General features: G+C 39.5%; 1 protein-coding gene across 2 annotated transcripts in view; it reads left to right on the top strand.

Annotated features, from left to right (window-relative positions):
- The window catches only part of TBL1XR1 (transducin (beta)-like 1 X-linked receptor 1), a 118362-nt gene that overhangs the window by 42122 nt on the left and 49680 nt on the right, over window positions 1-26560 (top strand). For both annotated transcript variants that reach the window (XM_010572908.1, XM_010572909.1), the window contains exon 2: window positions 9004-9068. The gene's annotated coding sequence lies outside the window, so the exon portion shown is untranslated. The remainder of the gene's footprint in view (window positions 1-9003; window positions 9069-26560) is intronic.

Below are 26560 nucleotides of genomic sequence, written 5' to 3'. Positions count from 1 at the left end.
GCTGGGGAACTAACATTAGCAAGTTTTTTCACTTTTTTAAACTGTTTGCAAAGCAGCATAATAGGTTATCCAATCACACTTCCACTTGTTTATAGGATAAACACCTGCTATGTGTTGCTCTGTACATGTTATACCTTAGTTCAAAGGGGCTATAAATTGAGCTATACAGCTGCAATGACTATAGGAAATTCAACAGAAAACATTTCCAATGAAACAAAAATACTGACTTCATTCATTTTGGCAAAAAATTAAGTTTGCTTAGGTTTTTTTTGCACCCATTTGCAATAAGGAAAAACATTTTCCTACAGTAGGAGAGCCCGAAGTGGTTGAAATGTTAATTAATGTAATGTACAGCATTTTTAGGAAAAGCTTTTTTTTTTATTTCAGAATAGACCACCTAGGGCAGGAGGTACATAGTTTAATATTTTAACTGTATACATGTAGATAAGCCTTACTTTACTTAAGACAGACATGAATAAGGGCACTGTTAGGTTGTTATCAATTAATCATAGCCTAGTGATGGTCTTTATGTGAGACATCTCTACTGTGGCTTCATTTCCTGATGCTCGTCAAATCCTTTGAATATGCTGTCATTGATGAATCAAATGTATTTGTTTTCCTTGATCATGCTTAGGTCCTGTTGTTAAAAAAAAAAAAGGTGAATAACAAGTGGCATGATTAGATTAGTCTAATGCTGCTGTTGATTAATGACTTTAATCCATTTATTTAATAAAGGCTATTCTCCTTGACCATACTGCTGCAGTAAATATTTTGCTATGTTTATCTGTACTGTAGGCAGCTTATTCTTTGGAACAGGTTTTGGTGTCTCTTACTCCGTGTATAAGTCTAATATCGATGCAAGTATTTCCCTATTCAATCAGTGTGACAGACAAACGTAGTTTCTCAGCTCTGGTATCTAAATGGTTTGAAAAGACAACAGAATAATGTATATATAAAATACAGTTAGTGTCTGTGTTATTTCTGATATGACTCACATTACTTAGTACATCATTCCGTGTTTGCTGTGAGATTTTTGTGCTGGGATCCCTATCATTGTCCAAGGCACCAGCCATCCCTTGGAAACAGAGGTGTATTTTGATGACGGAGCTGTAGGGCAGTGCTGTTCCCGCATTTCTTCCCTTTCAGGGCTGTGTTGCCTCTTCCTCTCCTGAGCCAGTGCTATCCTCTTCTGACCCTGCAGCGGGATGCTTCAGGAGCTGAGTGGTAGAAATTATTATTTTCCATTTTTTTAGGGGAAAGCAAGTGGCGAGAGCACTCAACTGGGAGTGGGTAGATGGGGGGTACCAAGGTCTCCCCGTAGAATAGCAGGTAGGTTTTGGCTAGGATGTGGCTTGAGAATAAAACTTAACCAAAATCTTCAGGTGAGTTACAGGCTCTGAGCTCTGATGGACAGCTGATTTGGGAACGAGTGTGCTGTCCCCTCTGCCCTCGAAGTTTTTAGCCCCCGCTGCAGGGATGACTTACCTGCTCGTGGAGTAGGAAAGCTTGCCATGGTAATGAGAGGCACAGTCTTTTTTCCTATACCCTAGTCTGCAATTTGTCACAGTTCAGTAGCTGCTGTGTTAGAATAAGTTGTTCTTTTAGCAGGGATGGCTGGACAACCAGTGCATGAACAGCGGCAGCCCTCTCCGGGTAGGTTTTAACTCCTTGTGAGTCAGAGCCCTCATATAACGCTGTAAAATTACCCCATTAAGAGAAACGATGGGAGCATGGGAAGGGCAGAGGCAGGAGGATTTGTAGGAAAGATGATATTGTCTACTGGTGGTAGGATGTGGAGATTTGAAAAAGGGAAAAATTCCTTGTATGTTGCTTGGTCTTGGGCAGCTTGAACTGCTGCTTAATCACAGGGTTTACCTGTACAGAAAGAGCTTAATCTGTAGCTTATTTGTGTGAAAATATGACCAAGTCACAGAATTTTGTAGAAAGGTGGTGCTACTGCATGAGTACATCATGCGCCAAATGTCACTCAGTTTTGAAAAATCCCTGGGGAAATGAGAGGGGACTGTAAGCAGAAGTGCAGCAGCTTTTGATGAGCAGTGTTTTCGGAAAAAAATATTTAATTATTCCTTGCTATGCTTAATGGATGATTTCAGGGCAGTCAGTATTATGTCTTTTGGCAGCGTGAGAGGCTTACGTTTTTCTCTGGCTTTGCACAAAATAATAATAGTAATAATAATTTTAGGAAGAATCTGGAACGTGTTATAAACACCTTATTTTAGGGGAGCTGCATCCCAGGAACATCTGGAGTATATGAGCTCAAGCTCCACCACAAACTTTACTTTTGACCTCCAGTATGACTAAGTTTTCAGAAAAATGTTTTCATACCTATGGATTTTTAAGTGCTTTTGAGTATTAAAAGTAACTCATAATTTTGAGGGTTGTATTAAAAGAATTCTTGGATCCCAGTTCTTCAGACTGTGCTGTTACTTTTACATGCCCAATATCACAAGTAAGGTGGATTTTTAGAAAATTTTGGTACACATCTGTTTTTAAACCCGATACTTTGCTGCGAGGGCAAATATCGTGCAAAGTGCTCGTGCAGAAGGCAGATGGAAGGCAACCAGCCTTCCAAATGTGTTTTCAGATAGGAAGAGAGCCATAACTTCAACAACACTGGGTGTACGTGATGTTCAGGGTCAGTGGCCACAGCAGGACTTCTTGAGCCTGTTGACGTCAAACTGTCTGCAAACGCCGTGTCTTGCAGCAGAACCCAAGTCCCGCTGCATTGTCTAAATGTCCTCTGCAGCTCATTAGCTTGGCTCGACAAAAATGTAGATCGAACTTTTACTCTGGAAGAATGCCCCATTTGACTTCTGGTTGCCCAAAAAAGTAAGGGTGATAGTGGTACCGATATTGAGAGAAACACAGGCAGGGCTTGAATGGTGGTTACATTCATTAGGGTTGAAAATAACACAATATTGTCATGTCCTCTTGTTACTTTTGGAGATTTCCTTATTTAAATGTTTTGAGCCCAGTTCCAAACGTGATGTCTACTTAGAACATGTATCCCACCTCCCAAAGCATGGCACATCTGAGACAGAATATTAATGAATTCAATAAGTTAAGCTCCTTAAGAAACATGTACAGTTGTGCTTTTGCCCCACTGTAATTATTTCCGATGCTTGCCATAATCTAGATACAAGACCACCATTAATCCCAAAGCAGAGGAATATTTTGTTCCAAATATTTTAAGAACGCAGACAAGGCGGGCGCTGTTAGCAGGGAAAGGGAAAAAGGTATTTTTCCTAGGGAAGCAGTTTGAGCTTTGTTCCATATCCCCAAACTGGAGACCAATTTAAAAGTCCTGGTAACCTTGCAACTATCAGTTCCCTACAAACACATTGCTATGTTGACAAAAGCAGGTGCCTGCCTCCGTTCAGCTGTGAAGGCTCATTGAGTTAACGGGCTCTGCATGGTGAAGGGAAGGGTTGTCGCTGAGCAGCATGGCTGAGTCGATTTGGCAAGCTGGAGCAGGCTGAATTAGTATCATGGGAAATATGGCTCTTCCTACTTTGAGGAAAGGGAATGGAAAAAAAAATATTCTTTTTTTTTTTTTTAAAGTGGTATATTTTGTTTGTGTCTTGATGCAGTTTTTAGTGTGTATTTGAAATCTATAGTAAACTTAATGAGAATAACAGTGGCCCCTAAATGCTACATGTCAGATTTTTATTTTTTTTTTACACAAGGAAGATTTTTTTTCTCTTTCCAATTTGAGGTGAGTCTGCTGAGAGCACACAGTTTGACAGGCTGTTATTCTCAGTCTTTTCTCTGATTAATCTTGCAGTGAGGAATTTAAATTTAAAACTCAGTTCTAGAATAAACCCACAAAAAATTACTTATCAATATGCTACTATTATTAGCAGTATGTCACTAGTCATCATGTCCACTATTTTCAGAAAACAAACAAGCACCACAAATTAGAAACTACATTGAATTTACATAGGTGGGCCCCCATCCTAGATGTAGCAGTCTGTGAAAGTGGGATTTTGTGACTACTCTGGAGGCCAATAGTCCCTTCACATAACACTCAGTGCCTTGAGTAATAACTGTTTATACTCTTTCCCGGTCTAGACTGGATTTAACTTCATTCTCTAGGATCTTTTAACTTCCAGTTTATGTGAATTGGGTTACTTACTAATGAATTTCATTTAAATGCCTTGCAAGTGAAATCATGCTGCAGCACGGCTTGCCTTCCCTCCTTCCTCAGTGCTACCAACTGATTGGTATTGACAAGATTACTCCGGTGCGTTATGTATTTTTAATAGAGCTGGCTAAGATGGTTTCCTCTCCAGTAATTTAGCTTCCTTTCCTTTCAGTGGGCTATAAGCTATTTTCTGCGATTGCCTCAATTTTTTACTTTTATAGAAATTGGTGTTTAAACTTGTACATAGCTGCTGCAATAATCTTTTGCTCTGGTCTGACTTTTCCTATCTTTCTCATTGCACAGTGAAACCTGTTTCTGTGCTCTTCTGAAAAGTGGTTCCTGTATCCAGATGATCTTTTCTCCAGAACAGTGTTGTCTGCTTACCCAGTTCTTATTCTTTATCCCCTCAGATATCCCAGTTTGTTTTAATAGTTGGGTCATATACGTCCATACACATACAGAAGCTTGTTATATGAAGGAGTATTTCTAAGTGTGGAAAGTTGTGCAACTTTTGTGTGATATGAATATGTAAGTTAAGCATTTCTTCTTTGAAACATCCAGAAAGTTAGCTTGTGTCAGGTTTTTCCATATTTCTGAAGTAATGAAGGCCTAAAGACAGAACAAAGATCAGGAAATAAAAATTTTTCAACTGACAGAGAAAAGCCATTTCAGATAGAGTTGAGGAATGTAGGTGGATATGTCTCTGGGCAGGTCTCGGATACTTTGAGTGTTCCCTATTGAGGCTTCTTGTAAAATACCCTCGATGATTTCCCCCCCCCTCCATCTGAGCATATTCCCAGTGCTGTGCCACTGTATGCTCCCAGAGTGGGGTATTGGAGCAGTCTGCGTGTGTTATTTTGTCGCTAGGAACCCTACTGCGACCAACTAGTTGCAGGTGATGACAGTTTTTAATGCTGTCTTGTGAGTGGTGCTGATTTTTTTTTTTAATTTTTTTTTTGCCCGCTCATATGTATTTGTTTCTCTTGAATTTTTTGAGTTGGTATTTGTCTCAGTTCAGCTTCTGTGTTAGATCTGAAAAGCAGATGTTATTGTAGAAGTGCTGAATTGTTTAAAAAAGATTGCCATACATCGCTGTGGAGCTGTGATTAAAAGAAATAATTTTGATTTTCTCTGTTTATGTTCCAAGCACGGCAGTGGTAGAATCACCGCTAGTTTTGTATATGCCTATTAATCAAATGAAAGGAAGGATTCAATGGAGTGATTAGTTTTCAATTTAGGCTTTGTCTGATGCTTTTTGCAGCCTAGTTACTGAGGGGAATATCCAGGATTTAGTTATTTTTAATTCTATTTTGATTAGGACGCTCTTTCCAGATACTGAATCCAGATAAAAGCAGAATACTCGAGGAGAATTTAGAAGAAAAGATACTGTGTCCTTAGAAGGCTTTTGTAATTCACAAAGCACAACATCTAATGACTAAATTTTGTTGTCAGAGCTCAAATAGCACCAAAATCTCAGAAAGTAGTATAAACAGTGTGATCCTAAGAGGATTAGAAGAAAAACATGAGCGCACAAGTTCACATGAGGAACAGAAGCAATTCAAAGCTCACGCAGAAAACATTGTTTTAGCCATAGCATGAACCCAGTGTAATGGATGGGTAGGAGAAAAGAGCATAAATGATGGCGTTTCTAGAAGAAAATGGTTAAGCGTTTTTGCAAATAGCTTTTAGAGAGATCCTTGCTTTGAACTGATTATGTTTGGAAACAGGTAAAGAATAACATTAGTGTACCTCTGTGCTATGTGTTTATAACCAGATTTGTCACTGTGCGGTGCCACGGTTGTTTTCATCTGTGGTTTCGTCCTTGTACCACGCAATTATTACTTGGTTGATAACAGCAGCCCAATCCATGCTAGCAGCATGGATCGGTATTTACTTTTTTGGTAGCTGGTTTGGCGTGTTAGTTTTGGCCCTGCAGATGGGAGCTGCCTGTCTCGTGCAACCTGTTGCCTGGACCTTTTTTGCCACCTCTGCATGCAAGCAGGTCTCGAGTTTATGGCTTCAGGGCTTGCTGCCGCTCTGTGTGCCGCAGCGGGATGCTCTTCCCGAGGAGATGTTGGACACTGTACTGAGCATTTTGGCCTGATGTCATGGGGGGACACGGGCATCAGGTGTGTCATTCTTGTGCAGAAAAGCTGGTGAGCGCTGGCTGGGAGCAGCTCAGTACACACGCAGCAAAATCTTCTTTTTAAGTTGAGGGCAGCAGTGTTCAGTCGATGCTGAAGGCATTAGTCATCAGTCAGTGGTCAACCCTCCAGCCCCTCCAAGATGAAGGATCCAAACTCACAAGCTACTGTGCATTCCCCAGGTGTGCTTTATCAACTTCAAGGGCATCTGGTGGATTATTTTTAAGTGTCACGTAGTGTAGCTGTTACTACACCTGGTCACCTGTTTAAATCACGGTAACAGGTTGGTATATAAAGGCGAGAGATAGTCTAAAATCAATAAATTATAGCTGTCACCTGGATTGTTTCAAGGTACATGCCAAAATGACAAAGTCCAATAGGATAAATTTGGAACGAAAAAAGCTGCTGCTGAGGCATTTGTACTCAGTACTTGTATTCTGAAGAAGGACATCGCAGAGTTTCTGAATGTTTACGTGTCATTTCAAGTGCCCTTATTTAAAACTGGAGCCTACAACCAATTAACATGAGTGAGGAATGAAGCAGAGTCAGTGAACCCTTTCTTTTCTCATTCTCTGCTCTCTTGAGTCTTTGCTTCCAGCTTCTTTCCGTGTCACTGCCCTGTTCAGATACAAAGCGAAGGACAAGAAGCCTCTTCCACAGATCAGACGGAAAGGTTTCCTTCTCTGGCTTCGACGATAAGTACTGCACTCAGAAGATTGCACAAGGGCAAAGAGGTGTTGGAAGGAGACAGTTTGGGCAGTGTATACTGAAGAAAGCCTTTTTTCATTGAAGAAAATGGTTTATGTTTGTGCAATCATCCTTTTATTTATGTTTGCCATGTTCCTTCCCAAGTGAAATAACCCAAACCACGCGGCACACTCGGAACGGGGCAGCAGAGCCCTCCTCTGCCTTTCTCTGCACACAGCTTTCATAATGATTTAGGCTGTTCTTAAAAAAATATTGGTCAGTTGGTGTTTTGTTCTGTTTTTAAGGAAAACTCTGGTTATTAGCAAGTAGGGTTTTTTTTATGGGGTCTGCCGAACGAGGTGATAAAGCTTTCTCTTCTCTGCTGGTCTGCAGCTCTGGGTGTGGAAAAAACCACCTTTCCGAGGAGCTCCACGTAGGAAACTGTGCCACTTGAGGAGTGGAGTTTTCCTCAGCCTATTTACATAATTTCTGCAGCACCAGTACAACTAAGCAAGGAAACAAGACCATGTTTGCAAATTCTTTCAATTCCCAGCATTCCTGCATTCTTCAACATCCTCTGCAGCGCCTCTCCTCTTGCTTGCACTTGCCTTGGTGGTGCGGTGAGATCTTCTAAGAATACAATAAGCCCAACTGCTGCAGCTCTTTTTTTTTTGGCTGGGTCCAAAATGGCTTTATAATAAACCGTTTCCTACTGGCTGAGCTTGAAAATTGCATGCAAGAACTCTGTGTTGATTATGAGCCCCAAAACCGTAGTTATTCTTTACTCATAGTAGAAGTTTTTGAGCACAGTTTACAGATGCTTTGTAAATAGTTTAATCTAAAAATAGTCTGATAATTCTTCATTAGTCACCCATGTCCATCTGTCCCCCTTCTTGCTCTTTGAGTGGGCGATTAGATTATTTACTAAAGAGAAGTAGTCTGGCGAGTATTTGCATGGAGAGCAACCACTCAGAAATATTAGTGTGAATAAAAATTGTTTGTCATTACTGAATAAAAGTGGATGTTACAGTGGCTGGAGTTAGCATGTATTTGGACATCAGAATGTGTTTGCTTAACTACTTTATTGTTAGATGCATAAATTATTATTGATATGTAAAGAAAATTACTAAAATGTAGGAGAAAATGGATTTTTTTTTTTTTGGCTTATGTTTTTGTTCAGCTTTTGAAGATGGGAAAGATTTCTCTTGAATAGTGCACTAGGAAGACTTCTATTATGTACATGTTGTCAAATGTCGCCAGCAACTAGTATGAGCTGTTTTTTTTAATTACTGAAGTCACTGCAGGAGCTGGTAACTATCTGGATGCGTAGGCACACCTGTGTACATAAAAGGAGTTTCTTAGTGCAATATGTGTTAGGAAAACGGATTTTATTTTTTTTTTTATTTTTTTTTTTTTTTACTGCCTCATAGTGGATGTAACTATTTTGGAAGTCAAACCACTGGAATGTTGATTTTTGTTTGGGGCTTTTCAGAGTGTTTAGGAGTTGGCAGCTAAGGTTTATTTCCGGAAGAAATTTGGCATGGGCAGAAGATACTGTAAGCTGCCTACTTTTCCTAGTTAGCTTCCCAAAGCTTTTTCTGGAGAGCTAAGGCAAAATCCAGACATCAGGATTTTTATACACGGGTTGTTTTGTTTGTGTGTGCTCCTGCTGAATGGGTGCGACTGTCTAGAGGTCTGATGGTACAAGTATTCATTCAACAGGCTTATTTGTTCAAAGGTCTGTGTTTCAGGCTCCCCACGGGAGCAGTTCGTGTGATGTGGGTAGTGACAGGATATATGCAAAACCCCAGCTCTGCCTGCTCTTCTGTGCCTGATCGCTGCTGCTTTAGGCTGTATACAAATTCGGTGGTAATCCCTCAGCTCCGTGAACAGAGCAGGCTGCGAGAGCTACGAAGGCCCATACTGGATAACGTTTTATTGTGTTAACACCACCGTTTTCAAAAGAATAAATATTAATGTTTCCTATTTTGTCTCCTTCCTTGTCAGCATCACCTTTCTGTGGCAAGAGGCACCCGAAAGGAAAACTTCTGCATATCAATGCACTGCCAATGGTAAGTACCTTTTTAACTGACTGAAGGTGGCGTGGTTCCTTCCTGCAGATACGCTGTAAACTGTCTTGTATTGGAGATAGTATTTTTAGAATACCTACTTTTTAGTACACAAGTGGATTATTTTAATTTTTTAAGAAACATGTAGCCCATTATTCTGTTTGATAAAAATACTAAAATTGTATCTAGATTTTGTCATGTGGAAGGTGGGTTAGCATGTTAATTTTGAAGCAAGAAGTGTGACTTGACAATAACACAGCTCATCCTGTTGGTAACTGGTTTTGCTTCCTCTTTTGGCCAAGAGCCTGTTTGGGGCAAGCTGTAGCCCAGCTGAGTGCTCTGTTGCCCCCACTTGGGTGCTCTCTGTAGTTTGTTTCAGTACTAACGGCTTCTCCTCTAAAAAACCTGCGCAGTGCCAGGCGTATTTTGCTTCGGCACGTTTGATGGCATAAGACTAGTGAAGCTAAAAAATCTTAGCTTCCTTAGAAAGGGGCTTGGCTGATGCAATCTTCTTATTCCGTCTCTGGAATATTACTCAATGTTATAGACCGTTGGAGGTTCATGTTTGCAGACTGTCCTTATGGTTTACTTATGCTTCCTGATAGTTGTGTAGATGGAAGGCAGAGGTGAGGTCTGAAGAGAAGGATTGGAACTTACTGCTTCAGCTTTGATCAAATAATCTTTTTTTCAGCAGTTTTGGTATCTTGTGTTGTCACAGTTGAGGTATACGAGAATGGTAATTGCGGCATTAGCCTTAAGAAATAAATTCATAAAGTGCCAGCCTGAGTTTTGTATTTCAAGCATCTCTAAATCATTGTGCTCAGTACGGAAGTTAAAGGGATAGTATTTCTAACCACTAGCTTTGAAAACAATTTGGGATATGAGAGCTGAGCTGGGTTCCTTTGGTTTGCGTGTGGGCATGGATCTAAAGAATATGTAAATAAATTATAGCCTTACTTACACCTTTGCAACTCCACCGTCTTTGCCCCGTGAGCGAGATGACACTCCAAGAGAGTTTGCTTAGTTGTAATTGCTTTACTTTGAAGCATAGTAAGTGATTCTGTTGACTCTTGAAGACAACATCATGGAGTGAAATGTAATGCAGCATAAGTAAAGCAAATATAACTCTGAAATCAGAAGATCTGCACCAAGTTGTGTATGTCATTTAATAGCCTGATGTTTAGGCTCAGAGTTCGTATGTGTGAAGTTTATCTTGATTTGGGATGAAGTTCAGCTGGTGGGAATGGATTTTTTGAGTGCGAAGGCATCATTTTTACCTGGTCACTTAGCCTGGTCTTTTAACTTTCCAAAGCTGAAACTAGAAGTGCTCTCAGCCTTTTCTATTATTGCTAAATTTTCATTGTTGTTGTTGACCTTTTTCCAACAAAAACCTACTCCGATTTCTTTTTATTTTGTATTAGTTGAGCATGTTTGTAGTTACGATTTAAAATACAGGTCTGTGTTACTGCTTCTCTTAAAAACATGACTCATTCCATATTAACCTAGTCCTTATACTTCATAAAATTTTAAAATACTGAGAGACTGTACTTGAAATGTTACTGCATTTTGTCCTAATTTTCCCCCTACAAATTATATTAGAAATTCAGAATTGCACAGTCTCAAGGGCATGCTAGTTGTTACAGTGATCATAAAACATACTCAACTGTTACTTCTGGTGAAGTGAAATACTCCCCACTCTTTTCTTTAAGGGCTGCTTTTGTGCTATAAGTTGTTATATTTTATTATTCTAGAGATTTCTAAACAATTACTCATCTCTTAATTAACTTTGAAACAGTTTGAACGTGGATTTAAGAGACAAGCTAGTCACATTCTTCATCATCCCAAAAGTAATCATAACTTAATCTGGTTTATAGTAAAAAAGACTTTTATGGGTTTTTATTATGTTGTTTTTCTCGCTGGTGTTTGTAGGCAAAGTATGGGCCAGAGGTTGACCTGAAGAAAGCAGTTTGTATTCTTCTCCCAAACAGGACTTGGGTTAACTTGGCCACCCATGTTCAATACATATATTTGAATCAGAAATTCATTTCTGATTCCCTTGAGAAATGATACTAGCATTTTTGATCATTTTTTAATCATGACTGTCAGTTCCATTTCTTAGTACTAAAAAAAAAATAGGAAAACACAGAAGTTACACATCCTCTTGTGTTTTTTCTTTACTTTTCTATTTTAAAGGCAATGAAAAGATGCTTTTTTTTTTTTTTGCATCATATATGATATGTTAACCGACAACTAAATAGGGTAAAATATCAGTTACTCCTTAAAAATATATCGTAATTTTTGGTGATTTTTTTAAAAAATAAAATATTTATACTGTGGTATAGCCTCCTAAAAGAGAGCATGACTGTGTTAAGTTGGTGTAAGTTCTCCTTCCCATTCTTCCAGTCAACTGTAATGTTCCTCACAGTCTCAAACGAAAGATGCAAAGGCTTAACAAAAAGGGCCTGTTAAGTGAAGGAAAATTAGCGTATAATGCTACTTTTTCTAGGATTTCAAAGGTTCATTTAGAGGCCCATAACTGGGTACTTAATCCACAGTCACAAGGATTAATGAATGTGTTGAAAATAAAAATCGAATGTCCTGGACCTTTGGCCTAAGCAAAAGATCACATTAGGATTTCCGCAAAGGCTTTAGCAAATTAATTTTTTTTTTTATGTGATGGAGCAGGTAGCTCAACTGAGAGGGATTTTCCATCGTACCTTGCAAGGCTTCTCCTGCAAGTTTTAGAAGCAAAACAGTTTGCCTTTGTCTTCTACAAGTCATTGAAGCAGGCCTGTGTGTGTGTGTGCAGAAATATGTGTGACTATATATGGGTGTGCTTGTGTGTGCATGTATCTATCTACATATGTATGTATATCTACATATATAAAAAGGAATGTGCAAAACCCAGAAACTTAGAGAAAGCTGGGAAGTATCTGTTTGTGGCTATCGTACAGCAGCTTGCTGCGATGGATTTAATTTTGCGGGATGTAACCAAAAAGGGCTATGGAAGAGGCAGCATGGTGGCCTTCTGAGAGGCATCCTGAAAAACGCTCTGCCTGGGTTCTTGGCTCCATCTCTTACTGCGTGGTTAGTCTGACAAAGATCAACAGACTGATCAGTTAAAAAGGTCTCCTGAAGAAGAGAATCGAGGAGATTACCATTTATTACAAGCTGACACAGGCAAAGTCTGAGGATAGGCAGTGAGCACAGTTACTTAGTCTCCAGGAAAGCGGGCTCGTCAACAGTTAAGTCATGTCCTCATAGTGTCCTGAGGGGAATACAAAGTAGGTGTTTTAAATCCATTCTTTTTAATGCTGTCTACTTTTAGGTGAATATCTCATACTGTGTTTTGAAGGTATAATGCACCCTTCTTGTGTTACGTCAAGTATTCTTACATGTAAGAGACTTTTTCTAGGAGAACAACTCTGCAGGCGCCAAGTCTCTTGGGCCGGGAAATTCCATGGGTGCAACACTTCAACGTGATTATCTATGGAGCGGATTTAGCCTAGAAATGGCAGGAGTGTTTGGAGGAGCTGGGGAGGTTGAAGAAGTCGCTCCAAAGAAAAAGGCATTCAGTGAAGAGATTGGAATATGTCTGCAAAAACTTCCCCAAGACTGCAGGAAGACTTTTTCTTTGAACCCCTTTGTGGTGCTTTCTGTAGTGTCGTCGTGTGACCTTACCATTCCTTAGAAGACAGCTGAAGGAATAAATGAATGTAACTATTAGCCTGTGGTTCCACAACAGCTAAACCCATCTAAATGCTGATCTATCTGCCAGGTTAATCTTCTGCCAGTCCGTTATGTTAAAATGGTTTCATGCAGAGGAAGACAAGCAAGGGAGAGGGCAAGAGGCTGCACTCGGAACTGGAGGAGTTGGGTTTGGTGTGGAAGCCCTGGCTCTGCCGGCGCCTGCCGAGGGCAGGAGGAGGTCTGTGCCGTTAGCTCCAGGGTTTGCACGGGAATTGCAAAATTGACTTTGTTTCAACAGGAGTTGAATGTCATATCACAACTATAAGTATATACGAAATAGTATCTGCGGGTGGGCAGACCTTTGAAAGATGGTAAAGGTGAAGGTTGGTTTTCATTATACTGAGAACAGGGACCCCTGCTTTCAAGAGTTTATGAAACTTGACAGCACTTAAGATGTTGGTCGCAAAAGACATGAATAGTTGCTTCAAAATAAATAACCCTGCAAGACTAAGGCGCTTATTCTTCAGATACTTACGTATGTCCATACCTGTAACTTCAAGTGTAGGAATAGTTCTTTTGAGATATAGATAAGAAGTACTCACATGCATAAAGCTAACCAAGCTTGAAAGCACTTTCAACAGCAGGGCCTAAAAGTGCTCATGAAATTTATTGTTAAGGCTGTTGGTTGTACGGTTTATGGAGTACAGCTTTAAAACAGAAAAAAAATATATATTTCTAGCAGCTTCTATAGTAGTCTAAGTGACAACATGAAATTTTGGACTGTTTTGCTCCTTCTGAGATCAATGGATGCTATTATCAATGAAGGAAAGTGAAGTGCAATGTATTTTTGTCTGATAATTGGTTACGGCTGAACAATTATATTTCAGAGCGTTCATCCATAAGTTCTATTTCTTGGATCAGCATGAATTAGCTGATCTAGAGGTATAGATGTTGAAGAGGAAGTGCTAATAATGTGATACAGAAGAAAAATTGTGTGGTGTGCTAGGGTGCATACTGTGATAAGCATTAAAAATTGTATGTACTACTGCATTCTGATCCATTTTTGGAAAGGTTTTTTAATTTTCTATTTTTTTTTACAGAAAGCAAGCTAAACACACTAGTCAGATCCTTTTCTGATTCAGAGGGAAAACACTCCTTGCCTCCTTTTTCTATCATTAAAGTTCACTATTGAGTGAATCAACTGAAAGGGAAACTACTGTCCTTAAAAATTTTAAGAAGTGGTGGCTCTATTTTGAAGTAGCATTTGTCAGAGAACTTTCTCTGCTGATTCTCTAAGCATTTTACAGTTCCGAAATAAGCTTTGACTAAGAATTCTCGGCAGAATCGTAAATATGTAATTATCTAAGCAGCTGGGATATTTAGCCCCTGGCAGGTGCCCAGTGCAGTGCAATCACAAGAGCAAAGGGAACTGGGCCAGTATCTCAAACTAGGGGAACGTCCTCCAAAACGGGATGGGGGCCATTGCTGTTCCTTGCCTATTGCCATTCCTAGGTTATAAATCTTAAAGGTACCTGAAAAGAGGCTGTTTCTGCCGCAACGGGTTGTCTTATGTTTCAGCTTTTTTACTCTTTTTTTTCCTTGTTGCCTCCCTCCTCCTTCACCTCCCCTGCCTTGGGGTTTTTTTTCTGTCTTTATACTGGTTTTGGTTCAATGGTTAATAGCAGCAGTAGTAGTATAGCTAGCATTACATTATATCTTACTTGATCAGCATGCCATCTGCTTTAGAGGAGAGGGAGATTTTATGTTTCTGCTGTGGGTTCACCGCCATATGCCTGTGGTGAGGTCACGTAACCTGAAATGACCCTTTTCCCGCTCTATTATATGAAAGAATTAGAAATACAGTGTTAAATGTTCTTGACAGTGACTAAGTTTGTTGCGTATTTAAAAAATTAAACTGGATATTAGGTGTACGTGAAGTAGGATATTGTAGAGAAGACCCAAGGACAGGCTCTTTTGTGTCCGAGCATGAGTGTTACCATCTGGAGAAGAGCGGGGCTTATTTCACAGAAGACCATGTTGATGTGTTGCATGTATCATCAGGTCTTGATCCTGGTTTCCTTCTTGTCAACAGAAAGTTGATATTAGTTCAAGTCAACAACAGTAAAAGCTGTCCTTAGTTTCAGTGGTGTTGATGCTGGGAGATAATGAGTGTTGCTGCAGAACAACAGGAGGTCTGTAGGCTGGAGGGAATGATACTGAATATACTGATTTTTATGTACTTCGGAGAAACTGAGACCAAAGACCAGGGACCCTGCATCTGTGTGGCCGTCAACATAGATGCAAGATCTAGAAGCCTGTACTTATATGCCAAGTCTCTAGTTCACCATATGAATAGAAATAAAGATCATAGTGCACTACGTTAGTGCACTCATATTTGTAAATGAAGGTCACGTGTGTGTGGTGTTCTTACTGTGGTTTAATGAACAGATATAAAAAAAACTATGCAAGACAAGGGATCTGAATCCTCCTGGGGTTGATATTGGGCATATGTATGTAGGATCAACGTACATGAATTTAATATTCATACAGATGCAGGGTATTGATGTCAAATGTGAGCCATTGTTGGAATACTTGTCCTCAATAATGATATTAATGAAATCTTCCCCTTTCATTTCTTTTGGCTGTAGGTGGACCATGTTTTATTATGGTCAACGTGTGTTTTAAAAATGTTTTATCATGCGTTTGACATCTTGTTAAAAAAAAAACAAAACAAACCAAACATAAACCCAGTAGCGTAAATTTAAGTTCAATTCCATCATAACAATATGAAAAGGAGAGGACTTTATTAAAGTAATAAACTGGCAAATAAGCTTTTACAAAATCAGCCATTTCACTCTTTTGTAAGCTTGTTTTCTCTATTAGCATAGTCGACACCTTTTGTCAAAACAGCCATGAACTTCTGGTAAAGAGAATACAGTAAGTGAAACAAAATGCATGTATGATGGACTATGAAGAAGTGATTTTAAGTGCGTGCTTATTAATGAGAATCTAGAATAAAGTCAGCAGTGGTTAAAATGAACAAAGGGCAGATCAACTATCAGAGCGGATTCTTTTTTTCATGAATAAAAGAAACAAATTTAAAACTATCAGGTACATAACACACAAATTAAGGGGAAAAATAGATGGTCAAAGGTTAAAGAGGGAATGAAAACACAAGTTTTATGGTCACAAGATCAAATGAGGCATTAGTTAATTTCCCTTTTTTTGGTGCAGTTCAGCAGGAGTTCAAGTAATTCAGCTGAGTGATTGAACTGGAACAGAAAAGAGTGCCAGAAAAACTGATTACTAATAACATAAACAGAAAAAATAATCAAATGAACTTAAGACTTGATGTCAGCATTTTACATTAAAGTGCATTTGAAAAGGCTGGAATTCCACCCTAGTTGCATGGAACCTGATTTACATAGAAAACAAATTTATAACAGCTATTCTTGCAACAGTTGAGAAATTATTATACTAATGAGCCGTCAGAATGGATTTAACCAAGAAGTGGCTGAGGTGCAGAAGATGTTTTCTGGAGACTGACCATCTGGGAAGTGGAAGTAACTTGAGGAGTAGGTAAGGGTGTTTGAACCCAAGGAAACACTGTGAGGAGGTGACTGTTAATTACATATATTGCAAATGGAAGCAGCATTAGAGATGCTGGGGTTTTGCTCTAAAGAGAATATACAATACAAATTATTATTTCCTACCATTGGCACCCCTGAGGTGATGTGCTGCTCTCTAGGCAAGACCATTACTGCCTTTTCTCCTACAGATTTCATGGTTTTTACGATAAGCAAGTAACTAGTATGTTTATGAGTTTGTGAATGTTAATGCAGCTTAGAACAGATTGTTGGCATACCTTTCCACAAGCCTAATTCTTACGTTCTTTTATATTTAACTTTCTCTAAACCCAAAATCCTTTTGTGCTGAATCATTCAATTTCGGTTATTACTAAGATACTTCCTATGCTGTTGCAGTTTACTAGGTTCCCGGTTGAAAGTCCACCCCAGTCAGTGGGCAGACTCTTGTGTGTCCTAGTTTTTGGCTCAAGCTGGAAGCTGTGGTGAATAGGCTGTTGTGGAGCAAAGTTGTTTTCATTGACCCGTCCAGTTCTGTTCTGCTTTTCTCTTTACCAAAGCTGACTGAAGTTTCTCAGCGTATCTACCTCCTCGTAACCTACAGGAATAAGCAGGGCTGCCTTTTTTTTTTTTAAATATTGACACGTGCAGTGGTTGTCTCTATGGTGGCCCATGTATTTCAATTGAATTTCCTTTTTCTCCTAATGCAAACTAAATAAACTACCAATTTTTGTCTTGCGGTATGACCGTGTCGTGGCTGTTGCAGGGATTACCTTGTCGAGGTTGACAGTACCCCTTGGATTGTTACTGCTTCTCATTTTCATTGGAGTGCTTTTCAGTCATCTGCAGTTGGATGTGGATTGCAGCATATTTGGAAAAATAATGAATGTTATATGGCATAACGTAACTGCAATCCTCTGAAATATCTTAGTCCTAACATCCCAGTGTCTGGTGGTCACAGGAGCTCTGGCTTTGCATTGGGAGGGAACAGAGAAAGGGTTGCTAAGCTGTATTTTGTGTGTGTGTGTGTGTGTGTGTGTCTATAGATTTATAATCACAATAGACAAGACTTAAGCACATGGTCTTCATGGACACCTATAGTGGGATCCGAGTTGTCTGTGTTTCATAATGTTCATTTTTGGTTTAGGACAAAAGAATATGCTAATCTATCTAGACTGTGGTATGACACTTGCTCCAGCAATATGTTGGAAATTGTTCATTAAAATACCGATGAAATGTTGTAGACGAATTGCGAGGTGAATATGGAGCACGTTAAAGGGAGGTCACATCATTTTGTGCTCACAGGGGATGTGTTGTGCCTAAAGGAAGTTAGTTGTCCTAAGAATTGGTCTTGGCCTGACTTTAATGTATTCACTAATGAACTTGGCACCAAAAGTAGGAGTGTGCAATAAAATTTGCCAGGGACATAAAACTGGGAGGTGCTGTCAGTATAGATGAGGAACAGAGTATCCTACAGGAAGAGCTCGATGACCTTTAGGACTTGAGTGGAAAAAGTGGACTGAAATTTCATAGCACATAATGCATGGTTGTGCACTTCTGGATAGATGTGAATTTTGCCCTAACCTGGGTGCTTATCGCTTGAAAATGACAGACGAATGGAAAGACTTGAATAAATTAGCTAGTAAAATCCAAGGATATCTTTTCACTAGTACCCTGCGGCTCTGAAAAATGTACTCCTGAGGTCTGTGAGGTAAAGAGGTACTTAATGATAGAAATAGGAAAGTGTTAATGCTGCTCATGTGCAAGGCAACACTGCTAAATGCCTGCGTGTAACACTGGACTACTCTGGTAGACCACTTTCAAGAAAGATGAGTGTAAAGTAGAGCAGGTGCAGAAGAGGACTATGGAAATGGTGAAGGAACAGCTGAGTCCGTCTCGTGGGAGGACACTGTGAGGTTGGTTGGCTTATCCTGGTAAAGTGAAGTCTGAGGGGGAATATAATTGCTTTCTCTAAATACAAGAGGGGTTGATAAAGACTTGAGCGACTACAACTACTTTCTCTGTTAAATTGAAGACAGTACTGGGACAAGAAGAAATGTGTGTATCTTAGCAAGGAGTATATTCAGGCTGGAAATTAGAAAACAGATCTCATCCATCAAGGGAGTAAGATTTTGGGATAATCTTCCCATAATACAACGGGAGGCAAAACAGCCTCGCTAGTTTTGAGATGGACACTTGCTAATACGAACTGGGCTCAAGGGGGGAACCCAGTGGTCTTCCGAACAAGCGTGGTTTGTTTGTGGGATAACAGGTTTTGTCTTTGAAAGATAAGAAAGCTTAATTTTGTGTAACCTGGAGAGAACATCAACAATCTTTCAGCTGTGTTCTGTTCTGCCAGATTAGCAAGTTTGACATGTATAGAATGTCCCATGTCCTTCTGTTAGGGACATGGGACAAAACCTGCTGCCTGGAAGAAAACAATATAATGAATGCGAACATTATAGTTCAGCAAATTCAGAAGCATGAAATAGGTCTTGGACTAATTTTTTTTGTCTGATTTGGAAAACAGTTTACATTAATCTGTTATATAAAGGTCTTTAAATTTACACTTTGAAAAGGAGTGATATGTACATAAATTCTGAAGCCTTCCAAAGAGAACTCGTGACACCTATACATAGCAAACCTATGGAAGAAGTATTTGTTTGGGGTTCCTAAGCTTCTGTTGTTAACCCAAGATTGATCTGGGACTTTTTGCACAATGCTCAAGTGGAGAAACATCAGCAAAGGCAAAGTTTGAGCAGAGTGTTACTAGAAGAGCCAAGTTACAGCTGTGGTGGGTGACATCTACTTAAAAAGATCTCAACTATGCAAGACTCACAAGTTAGGAACCCCACTGCTTGCTTTTGAAGAAAAAGCATTGCAGCTTAAGCAAAGTTAATTGTTCCACATGTTTTTGTGACTTATAACTCGTGCGGTGGAAAATCCGCAGCGGTTTGTAGGCACAGTGCTCTGGGCAGGGAAACGAGCTTGGAGATCCCAGGAGGAGATCTGGGTCAGAGAAAAACACACTTGCTTCCTTATTCTCTTGCCCTGGCAGAATGTCATTTGTGTTTTGAACAGTGCTACCTCCCTGGGAATCTTCCATTGGAAAATGAATGCATGTCATAGTAGTTTAGATATATTAAAAAAAAAAAAAAGTTAAATAAATCTAGCCCTGCCTTACGTATCTCTTCTGGCTACACCCATGAAAATTGCCTAGACGTCAACTAAAAGGGCCTGTTCGGGAATAGATGTGGGTGAAATGTGACTGCCTGGTGAGAGGTGTTCGTAGCCCTTCCTTGGATGGTTTATGGGAGCTGAGTATCACTTAGGACAATTTGGAAGATAACGCTGTGGCTCATTTACACAAGCAACTTGCTGCACACTGTGTCAGGGTTGAGAAATGATAGTACGCTGTTACCATGTGCATGGTTTTAGTGTGTTTGAAGAGCAATTTCACAGCTATCTCGACTTTAAATTCACTGTGCTATACAGCGCCTCTGCTATCATATGTTAAAATCCTGTGATAAGAGTGCTATAATTAGAAGCTTAGTTGAAGAATTGGGTGCGGGAAACACTTACATTCCTTAAGTATAGTGGATTTGTCAAAAGGTAAAGCGTTCCCTGACATGCTGTGTATTGCTAGAAGAGTTTCATGATAGACATCTTGGGTTAAATGAAAAGAGCAATGCTGTTGAAAAGCAGGAATATACTGAGAGGGGGAGGGGGACAATTGTTTCTGTTGTAATAGGTGAATGCCAAAAAATCCTCCAAAACTGAGCACTTTGAAGACAGGGAGTTTGCTTCCTTTCCCCTGTACGAAGTTGCAAGGAGAGAAGCGACTGTAGGATCTGTAAAGTATGGACTTCACTGTAGGAAATGCATCTGTTCATCACTTCTAACCAAATCTAGGTGAGCTGTATGGATTTTTTAGTAACACCTAGAAAAATCATTTGTTTTGGGAATCTTAAATCGACTAAATATTTGCTGAATGAAGAAGGAATCCTAGACAGGCAGAAGTGCATGTGTAACATTTTGCCTCACACTAGGATAATGGCTGCAAATTTCTAGAGCTTCAGCTGTTTAATAAGGCATTCCCTAACTCAGCCCAACAGCCAGAGCCAAGAACAGAAACAGTGCCTGTTCCTGTGATGCTTTTTCCATTCCTCTCACAGCCTGTTCCCTCAAAACACTTCCCTGCTCGCTAGGCTCTAATGTAGCTCAGTGCCCGTATTTCTGCTGCGTTCGCTGGGGCTGAGCAAGGACCTGTCTGTAGGAGGCTGTTTGCTGTATGGTTAGAAAATAAGAGAAATCGCATTCTCTCACTACTAGCTGTATATAGGTTCTTTTTTCCAAACACAGAATAGACTTGTTATATAGCTCTTTATCTAGTTTTTTTTGCACATAAACCAAAGGCTAGCATTTAATCCTTGTTCAGTACTACAAATACTGCATTTCACTGACCAGAGAAGAAGTTATTGAATTTAGATAAAGATGGGAATATTCAACATTGTATTTATCCTAACTGAGAAACAACTAGCACTTTCAGGAATAACTAGAAAAGCTATGTTACATCTGGGCACTTTCATTAGCTATGAAGACTCTTCGGTGTTTTTTGCCTCCCGCAGAAGAGGAATTTTTTTTTTTTTTCCCCAATGGGATGTGCTAGGAGGACAGAATCAGCAGCAGCAGTGATGCAGACTATCTGGAGGACCTTGGTTGGTAAGAAAGAGTAGCAGATGGTCTAAGGAAAATATATTAAAACAAACCAACAAAAGTCCTGCACAGGAGGTTTCTTTGTTGTTCTTGACATTTTACTTTTATGTTGTTTATCGACCTTGTCTGGTTAGATTACAATCTCTTCAGCACAGGAACGAAGTCTTACGTGTTTATGCAACGTTAGCACAATGGGGCTCCCATTTGAAAAAAGGGTCTTTTGGATGCTGCTGTTATTCAAATCGATAGGGGTAATATTAATGTTCATAATGTCTGGTTTTAATTGTTGCGAAGGTTCCTAGAACAAAAAGAGAGGTGCCTGAAACAGAACAGAAAAATTTTAAGTGAAATGAGTAAAATCCCCATAATCTGTTGCATGTGTTGTTTTTTCATTGCGTGTGTGTGTTTTCTAGATCTTTTTGTACAGCTCCATTTTATCCAAGTGTGTATAACCACATCAGAGTTTTTACAAGGGTTTGTATCAACGCACATTGGGATTTATACTTGGATAGTAAAGATGATGACTAGCAGAGGCTTTTTGGTTTTATATAATCCTGGCCTTGCAGCCTTGTAATTCACTTGCTGTCTGTTTTGCAGTGCAGAGAAGTGATATAAACTCTGCACATAGACTCATTTGGCTTTTCCTTCTCTACAAGTCATCGAGGCACACCTGCAGGGGTTGCCACCCACTCCCCTGCATGCTTACCTGCTCATTTTCCTCCGAGGCACTGATTTGTAGTAGCCTTGGGTTTTTTTCACGTTTGTGTTACAAATGGAATTGAGGGGCAGGGTGAATAGGGATGAACTTGGTTACGTATGGCTATGCTGTGAAAAACACAGCTTGTTTGTGTCTAGAAATTGGGTCAGGTTTTAATTGCGTTGTCGGGGGTAGTTAGCGCTTAAATAGTTTGCTTCTCAATATAAAAGGGAACAAAAATGGATCTGCTATTATGATTTTCTAGCACTTATAAAAATATAATAAATATATAGTATGTGTGTATAAATGTAAAGTACAATAGGTCTAGAGAGACCTACAAACCTTCAACTACTTGCAAGTGCTCTCAGTTTCCTTGACAAAATGAGATTTGTTTGTTTGGGGTTTTTTTTTTTTCAGTAACGCATGTTGTGGCATATCTACAGTGAATCTTTTTCTCATCTGGGTGTTGCTATTCTGAATAGACAGACAAGTTTGCTTCACCTGAGGCAGAAAACAACATTTTTGATGTATTTTTAATAACATTCATAAGAGTCTAGCAGACTTAGGAGCCAGAGTTAAAGGCCATGATCACTTGACAGTGCTACCTCATTCTTCTGCCTCTGACTGTCTTCCATAGCCTAAATCATGCTTTTGCCCTCATCTTTATCCACAGAGGTTGTATAAGTGAATAACCGTGTCTGCTTTTCTTGTGGTACTGCACGGGGTCATCGGATTTGGCTCTCTTCCTGACTGCAGTTCAGGTGAAGGATATGAAGGCAAAGGATTTATTGTGTCTGTGGTTATATAATAGAATATCCAGTTATAATGATTTCAATTCAGTTAATATATTAACTGAATTAATTCGGTGAAAGTCAGCAGAAAGGCAGCTCCCCTGGCATTTTTGAGGGGGAATACTCTTACCAGGAGACGCACCTAGACTGACCGTGAAGTCTGTGGTTTGTCTGGTGGAAAGCAGCCCTCAGCAGTGGCAGGGAACCTGTGGGATATGCAATAATCATCTGAAAATACAGTACTTAGAAATGGGTGTTCATCTGTCAGTTATAAGGGTTAAGTGTCCGTTACTGGCTTGTTCTTTTTCTGTGGTTTGAAGAAGTTTTTGTTGTGGATTTTTTGAGTCTGCATGAGCCAGGACTTCCCAGAAAACCACTTGCCTTCATCTCCATAACATACCCAAACCTCTAAATTCTATCCCTATTTCTATTAAGATTAATAAACTGTAAAAATCATGTCAAATGTCTTTCTGTAATGCCAGCTTTGCCTAGGATAAGTGTAACTAAAAGTAATTTTGAAATGAAAATAATCTTTTCCTTCTGCTGATAGTGTTTTCATGTTTTAAGATAAACTGTTGCAGTACACTGATTTGGAATAGGAGAAAAATCGAAAGATACAAACTAGGTCTTGACTTGGTGCTGGTTTGATATAAAGCAGGCAGTGTGAGATTGATGGCATGTTACAGCAACAGAGGCAAATTTGCTTGTCGATAGCTGGGCTCCAGTTTTTATTCATAACTACAAGACATGTGGATCCTTACAGCTATTGCTTGAATGAAATTTGCTGGTAGTGAAGACTTTCACTTAGCTGGTCAAGCCCACCCTAATCCTGAAAAATTTTAAATGATCTCCTTAAGCTTTAAATATTTTCAGCATATATAACGGAAAAGCCCAGTGAGGGATGGATGGGTCTGCGTTCATCTTTTCTTTCTTATCTCCTTTTAAAGTAGCTTGCAGCTTTCCTGCTTACATGTGTGACAGTTATTAGAAAAAATAAAATGTGCAATGGATATAAAAATATCCCATGTGATCAAAGTGGCTTTGGATCCCAGCTGGCTTCTTATTTTGTTTCTTCTTGCAGCTCTTGTTTCCTTTTCTCAATTTTGATTCCTCTAGTTTTTAATAGTTACAGTGTTAAAGTGAATTTTAAGATAAAAGGAACATTTAGGAAATGGAAAAACGTAGACAATCCTGTTTCCAGATAGCAAATGACGATCTTACTGATTCAGGATTCTCTTCACTCCCCATGGATTTAAAGGTGAATCGGCAACATGCAACATTAGTTGCAGCTACAGTTGATTCCTTTGTACAAATACTTTGGTATGCATAAATACATGAGAAATTAAACAGCTGGCACAGGGGCCCTGGTTTTGTGCAAATCTTAAGGCTAGGAGGATGATTTTTTTATTATTATTTTTTACAAGAGTAAAAGAGCTAGTTGTAGAAGGAAGTTGGGTAAAAGGTGTTACTAGGAGGAGCGTGCTCCTGCAAGCTGATGGAAAGTGATGTGATTTTATACCAAGAAGAAAGACGAGCAGCAATGATTACTGTGTTTCTCTTCAAGTCTATCATTCAGACATTTCTGAGTATTCCAAATTAATCTCCTATAAAACTCTAAAATAGACTATTATCCACCAAAATGTGAGCACAGGTCACCTTGTTGAGGAGATGGTGTTCCTTAGTCTTAAGTTTGTTTAGAGAACTGTTTCTATGTAAATCTTTCTCTATTTCTGTTTCCTTTCTATGGCAGAAATACCCGAAACAATGAGTCCTGCTTCTCTCAGCAGAAGGCTTGAGGCAATTTAGTGTGTATTGCCAGGGTTTCTCCTGCCAGCTCTCCATCTTCAGTGAACCTCTGCAGGATGCTCTTTTTTCTGCTTTTTCTGCAGATAATGTCAGGCATCTGGAGAGCGAAAGGGAGGAGAACTGTTTTCAAGGCAAATCACAAAACACAAACCAGAACAAAACCCAGTGGATTAGGCCATATTCTTTAAAAATGTAACTTACCACAGTGACTTTTCACCTCCTCTGAAATCCCCAACATGGTCTAGTTTTGCCAGAGAAGTCCTGATGATTACATCATTGGCAAAAGCTGCAGAGAAGAGGCATCCCATGCTGGTTGTTTTCCATTCGGTTTTTCCATGATAGAAGAGAAGCCGGAGAGGCCATGGAGGGACCTCGGTGTTTCAGTAGGTAGCCACGTATCAAGCGTGTCTTCCATCTCGGTGAACTGGCAGACACTGGGGGACGTGGTCTGGACTCAGTGTGGTTTTGTGCAGGGTATCTTATGCAGGTGCATACAGCACCCCCCACTGATTCGTAAGATGTATTGTTGGAGAGGTTGTTTCCCCTTTGTTGGCGACTCTTCCATGTGAATACAGTCTAAAGGTGGAGTAGTATGTTGTATTGCATTTCACGGTGCGTTGCTTGTACTAGCAATCAAAGTTAGTCTCTGGATGGGAAATAATAAAATCCAATCAAGAATTTCTTATTACCATCTCCTGGCACCTCACTCCTCCCAGCATCACTGCTGTACAGGACTTTCTAAGATACGGCCATCCCAGTGTCCGACTGAGCTTCATACCGACGAATTACTAAACACTACTTTTTTTTTTTCTTTCTCTCTGTGTAGACTTCTATATGGAAAAATGTTTGCACCAGCTCATGTGACATAATAAAGACTATTAAAATCTAATATGACTTCTGTACATATAGTTGCCTATAACAAAAGTTAAGTGTTAATTTAGGAAGGTACACAATAGGGGTATTGTAATTTAGCAGTGGCTGACATGTCTCTCAAAACTCAAAGTAGGTTGTACTATAAATACAGTCTCTTGTTTTGCAATTGACATTTTGCTAGTGGGTGGCTAATTTGAAGGGAAATAGACCAGAGATCTAATATTAATAACTAATTAATAGTTATGTGGATATTTTAAGTCTATTTTTCTGCTTATTTATAGGCATATATTATTCATCTATGCTGTGTATCCTTCTTTGCATATATGTTTAATTCTGAAACTTTTGCTTCAGTAACATTCACACTTACATGCCTTTGCAATCAAAAACTTGAAAGCAAAGTCGGTTGTATTTCTCAAAACCACTTTCTGAGGATGATGATTTCAAAGTAATGGCACTTAAACTATTTTAAGAAAAGCCTCCCTCTTGAAGCAAGGCCTAAGAGGAAAGCTAACCGCGTGTTGCCTACATCTCACCTTAATTTGTGAGTCCTACATCAGTGTAAGTACTGTATGTTTTCCTGTGCATAAAGTAAAACATAGAGCAGTTTTTAGGCCTGCATTGGAAGTGGGCAGTTCATAGGCAAACTGAAAAGGAATAAAACATGAAGAGGCATCTCACAAGAAGCTTGATCCTTTGGGATCGGAGTAAAACATGCATCCAAGTGCACGCCGCTTCTCACAGCACGTGTGTTACTATACCAAAGAGATGTTATGTTCTGGTTTGCTCTGAGGAGACGAGTTTCCACATAGGTTTGTATCTCTTCTACCTTTTTGCCTTCCCTCCTGCCTTCTCTCTCACACCCATCTGTAAAGTAATAAGCGTGTGTGATACTTGTCCTTTTAATGAATTCTTAAATGAATTTATAGTAAGGTGGGAAGATTATGAGAGAGATGCATTATACTTTTCATGTGCTTGGTATTCTTAGATCTGCTTTGTCACATATCCAAACGTTTTTAAATGCATTCCACTAAACTTGATAGAGCAGTCCTGTGATACCCCAGGCTGTGACTGCTGGCTGCGGAATTTGTGTGTGTCTTTTTTGCATCTCATCCCTCTTGTGTGACAAACTTTGCTGTGAGCACTTAACTCGTGGGGAACAAATTTTTTTTTCCCCCTATCTATAGAGTTTATGTTATTCATTTAGCTAGCTGTCCTAGGAGGTTTAAGTTGTGTCCTAGAAAGTGTTTGCTGTTGCTGGATTAAAACCCTGCTGGCTGTTATCTGTGAAACTCACCTGTTAGTGGAAACATCAGCAGTACCTTCGACCACACACTGCAT

Source organism: Haliaeetus leucocephalus, unplaced genomic scaffold (genome assembly GCF_000737465.1).
Source record: "Haliaeetus leucocephalus isolate CR32 unplaced genomic scaffold, Haliaeetus_leucocephalus-4.0 Scaffold362, whole genome shotgun sequence".
Lineage (NCBI taxonomy): Eukaryota > Metazoa > Chordata > Aves > Accipitriformes > Accipitridae > Haliaeetus > Haliaeetus leucocephalus.
This window is presented reverse-complemented; position numbering and strand designations above follow the sequence as displayed.